The sequence below is a fragment of the Heterodontus francisci genome, chromosome 30 (assembly GCF_036365525.1).
Source record: "Heterodontus francisci isolate sHetFra1 chromosome 30, sHetFra1.hap1, whole genome shotgun sequence".
Taxonomy (NCBI): domain Eukaryota; kingdom Metazoa; phylum Chordata; class Chondrichthyes; order Heterodontiformes; family Heterodontidae; genus Heterodontus; species Heterodontus francisci.
In genome coordinates, this window is record NC_090400.1 from 60,508,829 (window position 1) to 60,520,413 (window position 11,585).

Here is an 11,585-nt window from a genome sequence, read left to right on the forward strand (position 1 = left end):
AGTTATACAGTTTGCTAGAACACTGGTCCCAGCAGGGTTCAGGTGCAGACTAATCCAATGGTACAGCCCCCACTTTCCCCAGTACCAGTTGGCACGTGGCTCAAGTAATAATCCAAAGATTATTACCCTTGAGGTTCTGCTCTTCAATTTGGTGCCTAGCTCCTCATACTGTCTAAGCAGAACCTCTTTCCTAGTCCTACTTATGTCGTTGGTACCTACATGAACCACGACAACTGGATCCTCCCCCTCCCACTCCAAATTCCTGGCCAGCCCTGAGCAGATGTCCCGAACCCTGGCACCGGGTAGGGAACACAGCCTTCTGGACTCACGCTCTTGGCTGCACAGAATAGTGTCAATCCCCCTTATGATACTATCCCCTACTCCCACTACATTCCCGCAGTGCTGATCGGCAAAAGAACCAGAGGGTACATGAGGAAACATATTATTACACAGTGAGTTGTTGTGATCTGGAACGCGCTGCCTGAAAGGGCGGTGGAAGCAGATTCAATAGTAACTTTCAAAAGGGAACTGGATAAATACTTGTCGGGAAAAACATTGCAGGGCAATGGGGAAAGAGCAAGGGAGGGAGTCCAATTGGATAGCTCCACCAAAGAGTCAGCAAACCCACTGGTCAGAATGGCCTCCGACTTAAAAACCAACAACTAATGTCCTATGTAGACCAAAATAATCAAGTTAATCAACTTAATAATTCAGACCTTCGATGGCCCAGAGTCAGTACTGAGGGAGTGCTGCACTGTCGGAATGTCAATACTGAGGGAGTGCTGCACTGTCGGAGGGTCAGTACTGAGGGAGTGCTGCACTGTCGGAGGGTCAGTACTGAGGGAGTGCTGCACTGTCGGAGGGTCAGTACTGAGGGAGCGCTGCACTGTCAGAGGGTCAGTACTGAGGGAGTGCTGCAGTGTCGGAGGGTCAGTACTGAGGGAGTGCTGCACTGTCGGAGGGTCAGTACTGAGGGAATGCCGCACTGTCGGAGGGTCAGTACTGAGGGAGTGCTGCACTGTCAGAGGGTCAGTACTAAGCGAATGCTGCACTGGCGGAGGGTCAGTACTGAGGGAGTGCTGCACTGTCAGAGGGTCAGTACTGAGGGAGTGCTGCACTGTCAGAGGGTCAGTACTGAGGGAGTGCTGCACTGTCAGAGGGTCAGTACTAAGCGAATGCTGCACTGGCGGAGGGTCAGTACTGAGGGAGTGCTGCACTGTCAGAGGGTCAGTACTGAGGGAGTGCTGCACTGTCAGAGGGTCAGTACTGAGGGAGAGCTGCACTGTCGGAGGGTCAGTACTGAGGGAATGCTGCACTGTCGGAGGGTCAGTACTGAGGGAGTGCTGTACTGTCGGAGAGTCAGTACTGAGGGAATGCTGCACTGTCGGAGGGTCAGTACTGAGGGAATGCTGCACTGTCGGAGGGTCAGTACTGAGGGAGTGCTGCACTGTCGGAGGGTGTGTACTGAGGGAGTGCTGCACTGTCGGAGGGTCAGTACTGAGGGAGTGCTGCACTGTCGGAGGGTGAGTACTGAGGGAGTGCTGCACTGTCGGAGGGTCAGTACTGAGGGAGTGCTGCACTGTCAGAGGGTCAGTACTAAGGGAATGCTGCACTGGCGGAGGGTCAGTACTGAGGGAGTGCTGCACTGTCAGAGGGTCAGTACTGAGGGAGAGCTGCACTGTCGGAGGGTCAGTACTGAGGGAATGCTGCACTGTCGGAGGGTCAGTACTGAGGGAGTGCTGTACTGTCGGAGAGTCAGTACTGAGGGAATGCTGCACTGTCGGAGGGTCAGTACTGAGGGAGTGCTGCACTGTCGGAGGGTCAGGACTGAGGGAGTGCTGCACTGTCGGAGAGTCAGTACTGAGGGAGTGCTGCACTGTCGGAGGGTCAGTACTGAGGGAGCGCGGCAGTGTCGGAGTGTCAGTACTGAGGGAGTGCTGCACTGTCGGAGGGTCAGTACTGAGGGAGTGCTGCACCGTCGGAGGGTCAGTACTGAGGGAGTGCTGCACTGTCGCAGGGTCAGAACTGAGGGAGTGCTGCACTGTCGGAGGGTGAGTACTGAGGGAGTGCTGCACTGTCGGAGGGTCAGTACTCAGGGAATGCTGCACTGTCGGAGGGTCAGTACTGAGGGAGTGCTGCACTGTCGGAGGGTCAGTACTGAGGGAATGCTGCACTGTCGGAGGGTGAGTACTGAGGGAGTGCTGCACTGTCGGAGGGTCAGTACTGAGGGAGTGCTGCACTGTCGGAGGGTGAGTACTGAGGGAGTGCTGCACTGTCGGAGGGTCAGTACTGAGGGAGTGCTGCACTGTCAGAGGGTCAGTACTGAGGGAGTGCTGCACTGTCGGAGGGTGAGTACTGAGGGAGTGCTGCACTGTCGGAGGGTCAGTACTGAGGGAGTGCTGCACTGTCGGAAGGTCAGTACTGAGGGAGTGCAGCACTGTCGGAGGGTCAGTACTGAGGGAATGCTGCACTGTCGGAGGGTCAGTACTGAGGGAGTGCTGTACTGTCGGAGAGTCAGTACTGAGGGAATGCTGCACTGTCGGAGGGTCAGTACTGAGGGAGGGCTGCACTGTCGGAGGGTCAGTACTGAGGGAGGGCTGCACTGTCGGAGGGTCAGTACTGAGGGAGTGCTGCACTGTCGGAGGGTGAGTACTGAGGGAGTGCTGCACTGTCGGAGGGTCAGTACTGAGGGAGTGCTGCACTGTCGGAAGATCAGTACTGAGGGAGTGCTGCACTGTCGGAGGGTCAGTACTGAGGGAGTGCTGCACCGTCGGAGGGTCAGTACTGAGGGAGTGCTGCACTGTCGCAGGGTCAGAACTGAGGGAATGCTGCACTGTCGGAGGGTCAGTATTGAGGGAATGCTGCACTGTCGGAGGGTGAGTACTAAGGGAGTGCTGCACTGTCGGAGGGTCAGTACTGAGGGAGTGCTGCACTGTCAGAGGGTCAGTACTGAGGGAGTGCCGCACTGTCAGAGGGTCAGTACTGAGGGAGTGCCGCACTGTCAGAGGGTCAGTACTGAGGGAGTGCTGCACTGTCAGAGGGTCAGTACTGAGGGAGTGCCGCACTGTCAGAGGGTCAGTACTGAGGGAGTGCTGCACTGTCGGAGGGTCAGTACTGAGGGAGTGCTGCACTGTTGGAAGGTCAGTACTGAGGGAGTGCTGCACTGTCGGAGGGTCAGTACTGAGGGAATGCTGCACTGTCGGAGGGTCAGTACTGAGGGAGTGCTGCACTGTCGGAGGGTCAGTACTGAGGGAGTGCTGTACTGTCGGAGGGTCAGTAATGAGGGAGTGCTGCACTGTCGGAGGGTGAGTACTAAGGGAGTGCTGCACTGTCGGAGGGTGAGTACTGAGGGAGTGCTGCACTGTCGGAGGGTCAGTACTGAGGGAGTGCTGCACTGTCGGAGGGTCAGTACTGAGGGAATGCCGCACTGTCGGAGGGTCAGTACTGAGGGAGTGCTGCACTGTCGGAAGGTCAGTACTGAGGGAGTGCAGCACTGTCGGAGGGTCAGTACTGAGGGAATGCTGCACTGTCGGAGGGTCAGTACTGAGGGAGTGCTGTACTGTCGGAGAGTCAGTACTGAGGGAATGCTGCACTGTCGGAGGGTCAGTACTGAGGGAGGGCTGCACTGTCGGAGGGTCAGTACTGAGGGAGGGCTGCACTGTCGGAGGGTCAGTACTGAGGGAGTGCTGCACTGTCGGAGGGTGAGTACTGAGGGAGTGCTGCACTGTCGGAGGGTCAGTACTGAGGGAGTGCTGCACTGTCGTAAGGTCAGTACTGAGGGAGTGCTGCACTGTCGGAGGGTCAGTACTGAGGGAGTGCTGCACCGTCGGAGGGTCAGTACTGAGGGAGTGCTGCACTGTCGCAGGGTCAGAACTGAGGGAATGCTGCACTGTCGGAGGGTCAGTACTGAGGGAGTGCTGCACTGTCGGAGGGTCAGTACTGAGGGAATGCTGCACTGTCGGAGGGTCAGTACTGAGGGAGGGCTGCACTGTCGGAGGGTCAGTATTGAGGGAATGCTGCACTGTCGGAGGGTGAGTACTAAGGGAGTGCTGCACTGTCGGAGGGTCAGTACTGAGGGAGTGCTGCACTGTCAGAGGGTCAGTACTGAGGGAGTGCCGCACTGTCAGAGGGTCAGTACTGAGGGAGTGCCGCACTGTCAGAGGGTCAGTACTGAGGGAGTGCTGCACTGTCAGAGGGTCAGTACTGAGGGAGTGCCGCACTGTCAGAGGGTCAGTACTGAGGGAGTGCTGCACTGTCGGAGGGTCAGTACTGAGGGAGTGCTGCACTGTTGGAAGGTCAGTACTGAGGGAGTGCTACACTGTCGGAGGGTCAGTACTGAGGGAATGCTGCACTGTCGGAGGGTCAGTACTGAGGGAGTGCTGCACTGTCGGAGGGTCAGTACTGAGGGAGTGCTGTACTGTCGGAGGGTCAGTAATGAGGGAGTGCTGCACTGTCGGAGGGTGAGTACTAAGGGAGTGCTGCACTGTCGGAGGGTGAGTACTGAGGGAGTGCTGCACTGTCGGAGGGTCAGTATTGAGGGAATGCTGCACTGTCAGAGGGTCAGTACTGAGGGAGTGCCGCACTGTCAGAGGGTCAGTACTGAGGGAGTGCCGCACTGTCAGAGGGTCAGTACTGAGGGAGTGCTGCACTGTCAGAGGGTCAGTACTGAGGGAGTGCCGCACTGTCAGAGGGTCAGTACTGAGGGAGTGCTGCACTGTTGGAGGGTCAGTACTGAGGGAGTGCTGCACTGTTGGAAGGTCAGTACTGAGGGAGTGCTGCACTGTCGGAGGGTCAGTACTGAGGGAATGCTGCACTGTCGGAGGGTCAGTACTGAGGGAGTGCTGCACTGTCGGAGGGTCAGTACTGAGGGAGTGCTGTACTGTCAGAGGGTCAGTACTGAGGGAGTGCTGTACTGTCAGAGGGTCAGTACTGAGGGAGTGCTGCACTGTCGGAGGGTGAGTACTGAGGGAGTGCTGCACTGTCAGAGGGTCAGTACTGAGGGAGTGCCGCACTGTCAGAGGGTCAGTACTGAGGGAGTGCTGCACTGTCGGAGGGTCAGTACTGAGGGAGTGCTGCACTGTTGGAAGGTCAGTACTGAGGGAGTGCTGCACTGTCGGAGGGTCAGTACTGAGGGAGTGCTGCACTGTCGGAGGGTCAGTACTGAGGGAGTGCTGCACTGTCGGAGGGTCAGTACTGAGGGAGTGCTGTACTGTCGGAGGGTCAGTAATGAGGGAGTGCTGCACTGTCGGAGGGTCAGTACTGAGGGAGTGCTGTACTGTCGGAGATGTCGTCCATTGGAACAGACATTAATCCGAGGTCCTGTCTGCCTGTTGAAGTGGAGATGGATGGAGAAAAACCCATGGTATTGTTCAAAGCAGAGCAGGTATTTCTTCTGATGTACTGACCAACATGCAGCCCCCTTCCTGCCCCCAACCAAATCAAATCAACTGGACATTTATCTAATTTGCTGTTTGTGAGATCTCGCTGTGCACAAGCAAGTTTGCCTACAAAACCATTTCAGAAATAATTCATTGGCTGTGAAGTGGTACTGAAGTCCTAGATGTGTGATTTCAGTACAGTTTCTTTCTTTCAGTAAGTTACAAGTTAATCCCTTTTTTGTTTCGGAGGACCGGGGACTGCTGGGTAGGGGAAAACTATTTATTTGGGCAGTGGCAGTACCCGAGACACTACACGTGTAGTGTCTCCCACCCACCCTCCTCCTCTAACCAAAGAAAAAAGGACTCTAGGGTGTTGATAAGGTAAGCTTTTTATTTATTTAAAACTTCAGTCCGTCGGATTGCTAAGCAAACAAGTTTTGACTTTTTTTTCGTTTGGTTTTTCAGTAGATTTATTGGGAATCTAGAATAGTGGGAATGGAGGTAAAGGCAGTTGTATGTTCCTCCTGCAGAATGTGGGAGGTAGGGGTCGCCAAGAGTGTCCCTGCTGACTGCATCTGCGGGAAGTGCACCCAACTCCAGCTCCTCGCAGACCGCGTTAGGGAACTGGAGCTGGAGCTGGATGAACTTCGGATCATTCGGGAGGCGGAGGGGATTATTGACAGGAGTTATAGGGAGGCAGTCACACCTCAGGTAAAAGAAGTAGGTAGATGGGTTACCGTCAGGGGAAGGAAAGGGAACCAGCAGGCAGTGCAGGGATCCCCTGTGGCCGTTTCCCTCAACAACAGGTATACCGTTTTGGATACTGTTGGGGGGGACGACTTACCAGGGGTAAGCAATGGGGTGCAGGTCTCTGGCACAGAGTCTGTCCCTGTTGCTCAGAAGGGAAAAGGGAAGAGGAGCAGAGCATTAGTCATTGGGGACTCCATAGTTAGGGGAACAGATAGGAGGTTCTGTGGGAACGAGAGAGACTCACGGTTGGTGTGTTGCCTCCCAGGTGCCAGGGTACGTGATGTCTCCGATCGTGTTTTTGGGATCCTTAAGGGGGAGGGGGAGCACCCCCAAGTCGTGGTCCACATAGGCACCAACGACATAGGTAGGAAGAGAGATGGGGATTTAAGGCAGAAATTCAGGGAGCTAGGGTGGAAGCTTAGAGCGAGAACAACCAGAGTTGTTATCTCTGGGTTGTTGCCTGTGCCACGTGCTAGCGAAGAGAGGAATAGGGAGAGAGAGGAGTTGAACACGTGGCTGCAGGGATGGTGTAGGAGGGAGGGTTTTGGTTTCCTGGATAATTGGGGCTCTTTCTGGGGTAGGTGGGACCTCTACAAACAGGATGGTCTTCACCTGAACCAGAGGGGTACCAATATCCTGGGGGGGAGATTTGTTAGTGCTCTTCGGGGGGGTTTAAACTAAATCAGCAGGGGAATGGGAACCTAAATTGCAGTGCCAGTGTACAGGTTGTTGAGAGTAGTGAGGTAGGGGATAAGGTTACAGGGACGCAAGAGGGCACTGGCAAGCAAGAACTTGGTTTAAAGTGTGTCTACTTCAACGCCAGGAGCATCCGGAATAAGGTGGGTGAGCTTGCAGCATGGGTTGGTACCTGGGATCCTGATGTTGTGGCCATTTCGGAGACATGGGTAGAGCAGGGGCAGGAATGGATGTTGCAGGTTCCGGGATTTAGATGTTTCAGAAAGAACAGAGAAGAGGGTAAAAGAGGGGGGGGTGTGGCATTGTTAATCAAGGAAAGTATTACAGCGGCAGAAAGGACGTTTGAGGACTCGTCTACTGAGGTAGTATGGGCCGAGGTTAGAAACAGGAGAGGAGAGGTCACCCTGTTGGGAGTTTTCTATAGACCTCCGAATAGTTCCAGAGATGTAGAGGAAAGGATAGCGAAGATGATTCTCGACAGGAGCGAGAGTAACAGGGTAGTGGTTATGGGGGACTTTAACTTTCCAAATATTGACTGGAAATACTATAGTTCGAGTACTTTAGATGGGTCTGTTTTTGTCCAGTGTGTGCAGGAGGGTTTTCTGACACAGTATGTGGACAGGCCAACCAGGGGCGATGCCACATTGGATTTGGTACTGGGTAATGAACTCGGCCAGGTGTTCGATTTAGATGTAGGTGAGCACTTTGGCGATAGTGATCACAATTCGGTTAGGTTTACCTTAGCGATGGGCAGGGACAGGTATATACCGCAGGGCAAGAATTATAGCTGGGGGAAAGGAAATTATGACGCGATTAGGCAAGATTTAGGATGTGTAGGATGGGGAAGGAAACTGCAGGGGATGGGCACAAACGAAATGTGGAGCTTATTCAAGGAGCAGCTAATGCGTGTCCTTGATAAGTATGTACCTGTCAGGCAGGGAGGAAGTTGTCGAGCAAGGGAGCCGTGGTTTACTCAAGAAGTTGAAGCGCTTGTCAAGAGGAAGAGGGCGGCTTATGTTAGGATGAGACGTGAAGGCTCAGTTAGGGCGCTTGAGAGTTACAAGCTAGCCAGGAAGGATCTAAAGGGAGGGCTAAGAAGAGCAAGGAGAGGACACGAGAAGTCATTGGCGGATAGGATCAAAGAAAACCCTAAGGCTTTCTATAGGTATATCAGGAATAAACGAATGATAAGAGTTAGAACAGGGCCAATCAAGGATAGTAGTGGGAAGTTGTGTGCGGAATCAGAGGAGATAGGGGAAGCGTTAAATGAATATTTTTCGTCAGTATTTACAGTAGAGAAAGAAAATGTTGCCGAGGAGATTACTGAGATACAGCCTACTAGGCTAGATGGGATTGAGATTCACAAGGAGGAGGTGTTAGAAATTTTGGAAAGAGTGAAAATAGATAAGTCCCCTGGGCCAGATGGGATTTATCCTAGGATTCTCTGGGAAGCCAGGGAGGAGATTGCAGAGCCGTTGTTGTTGATCTTTAAGTCGTCATTGTCGACAGGAGTAGTGCCGGAGGACTGGAGGATAGCAAATGTTGTCCCCTTGTTCAAGAAGGGGAGTAGAGACAGCCCTGGTAATTATAGACCTGTGAGCCTTACTTCGGTTGTGGGTAAAATGTTGGAAAAGGTTATAAGAGACAGGATTAATAATCATCTTGAAAAGAATAAGTTCATTTGCGATAGTCAGCACGGTTTTGTGAAAGGTAGGTCGTGCCTCACAAACCTTATTGAGTTTTTCGAGAAGGTGACCAAACAGGTGGATGAGGGTAAAGCCGTGGATGTGGTGTATATGGATTTCAGTAAGGCGTTTGATAAGGTTCCCCACGGTAGGCTATTGCAGAAAATACGCAAGTATGGGGTTGAAGGTGATTTAGAGCTTTGGATCAGAAATTGGCTAGCTGAAAGAAGACAGAGGGTGGTGGTTGATGGCAAATGTTCATCCTGGAGTTTAGTTACTAGTGGTGTACCGCAAGGTTCTGTTTTGGGGCCACTGCTGTTTGTCATTTTTATAAACGACCTGGATGAGGGTGTAGAAGGGTGGGTTAGTAAATTTGCGGATGACACGAAGGTCGGTGGAGTTGTGGATAGTGTCGAAGGGTGTTATAGGGTACAGAGGGACATTGATAGGCTGCAGAGCTGGGCTGAGAGATGGCAAATGGAGTTTAATGCGGAGAAGTGTGAGGTGATTCACTTTGGAAGGAGTAACAGCAATGCAGAGTACTGGGCTAATGGGAAGATTCTTGGTAGTGTAGATGAGCAGAGAGATCTTGGTATCCAGGTACATAAATCCCTGAAAGTTGCTACCCAGGTTAATAGGGCTGTTAAGAAGGCATATGGTGTGTTAGCCTTTATTAGTAGGGGGATCGAGTTTCAGAGCCACGGGGTCATGATGCAGCTGTACAAAACTCTGGTGAGGCCGCACCTGGAGTATTGCGTGCAGTTCTGGTCACCGCATTATAGGAAGGATGTCGAAGCTTTGGAAAGGGTGCAGAGGAGATTTACTAGGATGTTGCCTGGTATGGAAGGAAGGTCTTACGAGGAAAGGCTGAGGGACTTGGGGTTGTTTTCGTTAGAGAGAAGGAGGAGGAGAGGTGACTTAATAGAGACATATAAGATAATCAGAGGGTTAGATAGGGTGGATAGTGAGAGTCTTTTTCCTCGGATGAGGATGGCAAACACGAGGGGACATAGCTTTAAGTTGAGGGGTGAAAGATATAGGACAGATGTCAGAGGTAGTTTCTTTACGCAGAGAGTAGTAGGGGCGTGGAACGCCCTGCCTGCAACAGTAGTAGACTCGCCAACTTTAAGGGCATTTAAGTGGTCATTGGATAGACATATGGATGTAAATGGAATAGTGTAGGTCAGATGATCGGCGCAACATCGAGGGCCGAAGGGCCTGTACTGCGCTGTAATATTCTAATTCTAATTCTAATTTCCTACCTCGACTTATTTAACAATATCCTACTGTGTGATGCATCTCTTGTGCAACACTCAATTCACCACCTTAAATAGTTTCCAGCACTGCACTGTCCGCTCTATAGCTGTCATTACCAGTACTCCACTCCATAATACTCTTTCCCATACAACTGCCAGTGATTTATCACACTTCATGTAAGCATAGCATGCAAATTGCTCACACCCTGAAATCTGTGTCAGCTGTGTTTCAGTGGCTAGCTCTCCTGCCTCTGAGCCAGAAGGTTGTGAGTTTAAGTTCCAGAAACTGTAGCACATAATCAAGGCTGACATTCCCAGTGCAGTACTGAGGGAGCACTGCACTGTCAGAGGTGCCATCTTTCAGATGAGGTGTTAAACCTGTCTGCCCTCTCAGATGGCTGTAAAAGATCACACAGTACTATCTTGAAGAACAGCAGGTGGATGCTCCCTGGCATCCTGGCCAATATTTATCCTTCAACGGGCATCACTAAAACACATTATCTGGTCATTATCACATTGCTGTTTGTGGGATCTTGCTGTACACAAATTGGCTGCCGCATTTCCTACATTACAACAGTGACTATACTTCAAAATACTTCATTGACTGCAAAGTACTTAGAGACGTGCTGAGGTGGTGAAGGGTGCTATAGAATTGCAAGTTCTCTCTTTTTTCCTTTTTTGTGACAGAGGCTTCCAAACACGTAGAGAGAGTGAAATAACAAGTAGTTAACAGAATAGTTAATTAATTCCCTTAAAATAAAACAGTTGGACAGCCATCTGGTTCAATGTAGGAAAAGATGTTCCTGTACACAGTGTAAAATGATATTGCAGTCCAATCAGCAGCATGGGGACGCTGAGTCGTGGAGTTCAGCTGGTCTGCACTCATTAATGTAGTTTGCAATGTTAGATTTATGCACTGAAGTTTCCGTTTGATTGCCTTCAGGGACTAGAGAAAGTGACGGGGCACTGCACAGTCTTGTGTTCATTGGCTGTAAAGTGCTTTGGGATGTCCCGAGATTCGGAAAGGCACTGTATAAATGCAAATCTTTCTTTTCGCAAGGATGAGACTGGAAGTTCAAACTGTCTTCTTCCTGTCTCTATTAAAGTTTGGCTTATTTTGATTGAATGTTAATCAATATACAGTACTCTGATATGGAGTGAAATGTGTTATCTAGATTATCTATTGAGGAACTTACAGACTTGATTATTCCAAAGCTGTCCTGGCCGACCTCCCATTCTCCACGTTCTGGAAACTTCAGCCCATCCGGAACTCCAAATCCTATCCCATACCAAGTCCCATTCACCTATCACCCTGTCCTTGCTGACTCACATTCGCTGCTGTGGCCCCAATGCTTCAGACTTAACATTGTCATCCTCGTGTTTAAATACCCCGCTGATCTCGGCCTGCCCTATCTCTATAATCTCCTACAACCCTCCGTATACACCCCAATCCTCTGATTCCAACCTTTCATACAACCCCTCCATTCGCACCAACATTGGCAGCCATGCTTTCAGCTGCCTGGACCCACTCTCTGAAATGCTACCCAAAGCCTCTCCACCCAGCATGGATTTGATGGGCTGAATGGCCTCCTTCTGTGCGTAATGATTCTATGACCTCTCCATCTCCCTCACCTCTTAAGATGGTCCTTAAAACCCACCTCTTTAACCTTACCTTTGATCACCCCTCCTAATATCTCCTCCTTTAGCAGGTGTGTCTACTTTTACCTCAGTTCTTTGTGAAGTACATTTGGGTGTGTTTTTTCTCTATTAGCAGCAAGTTGTTGTTGTACAGTGCTCTGTGTTTGAATTTGTCTCCCTGT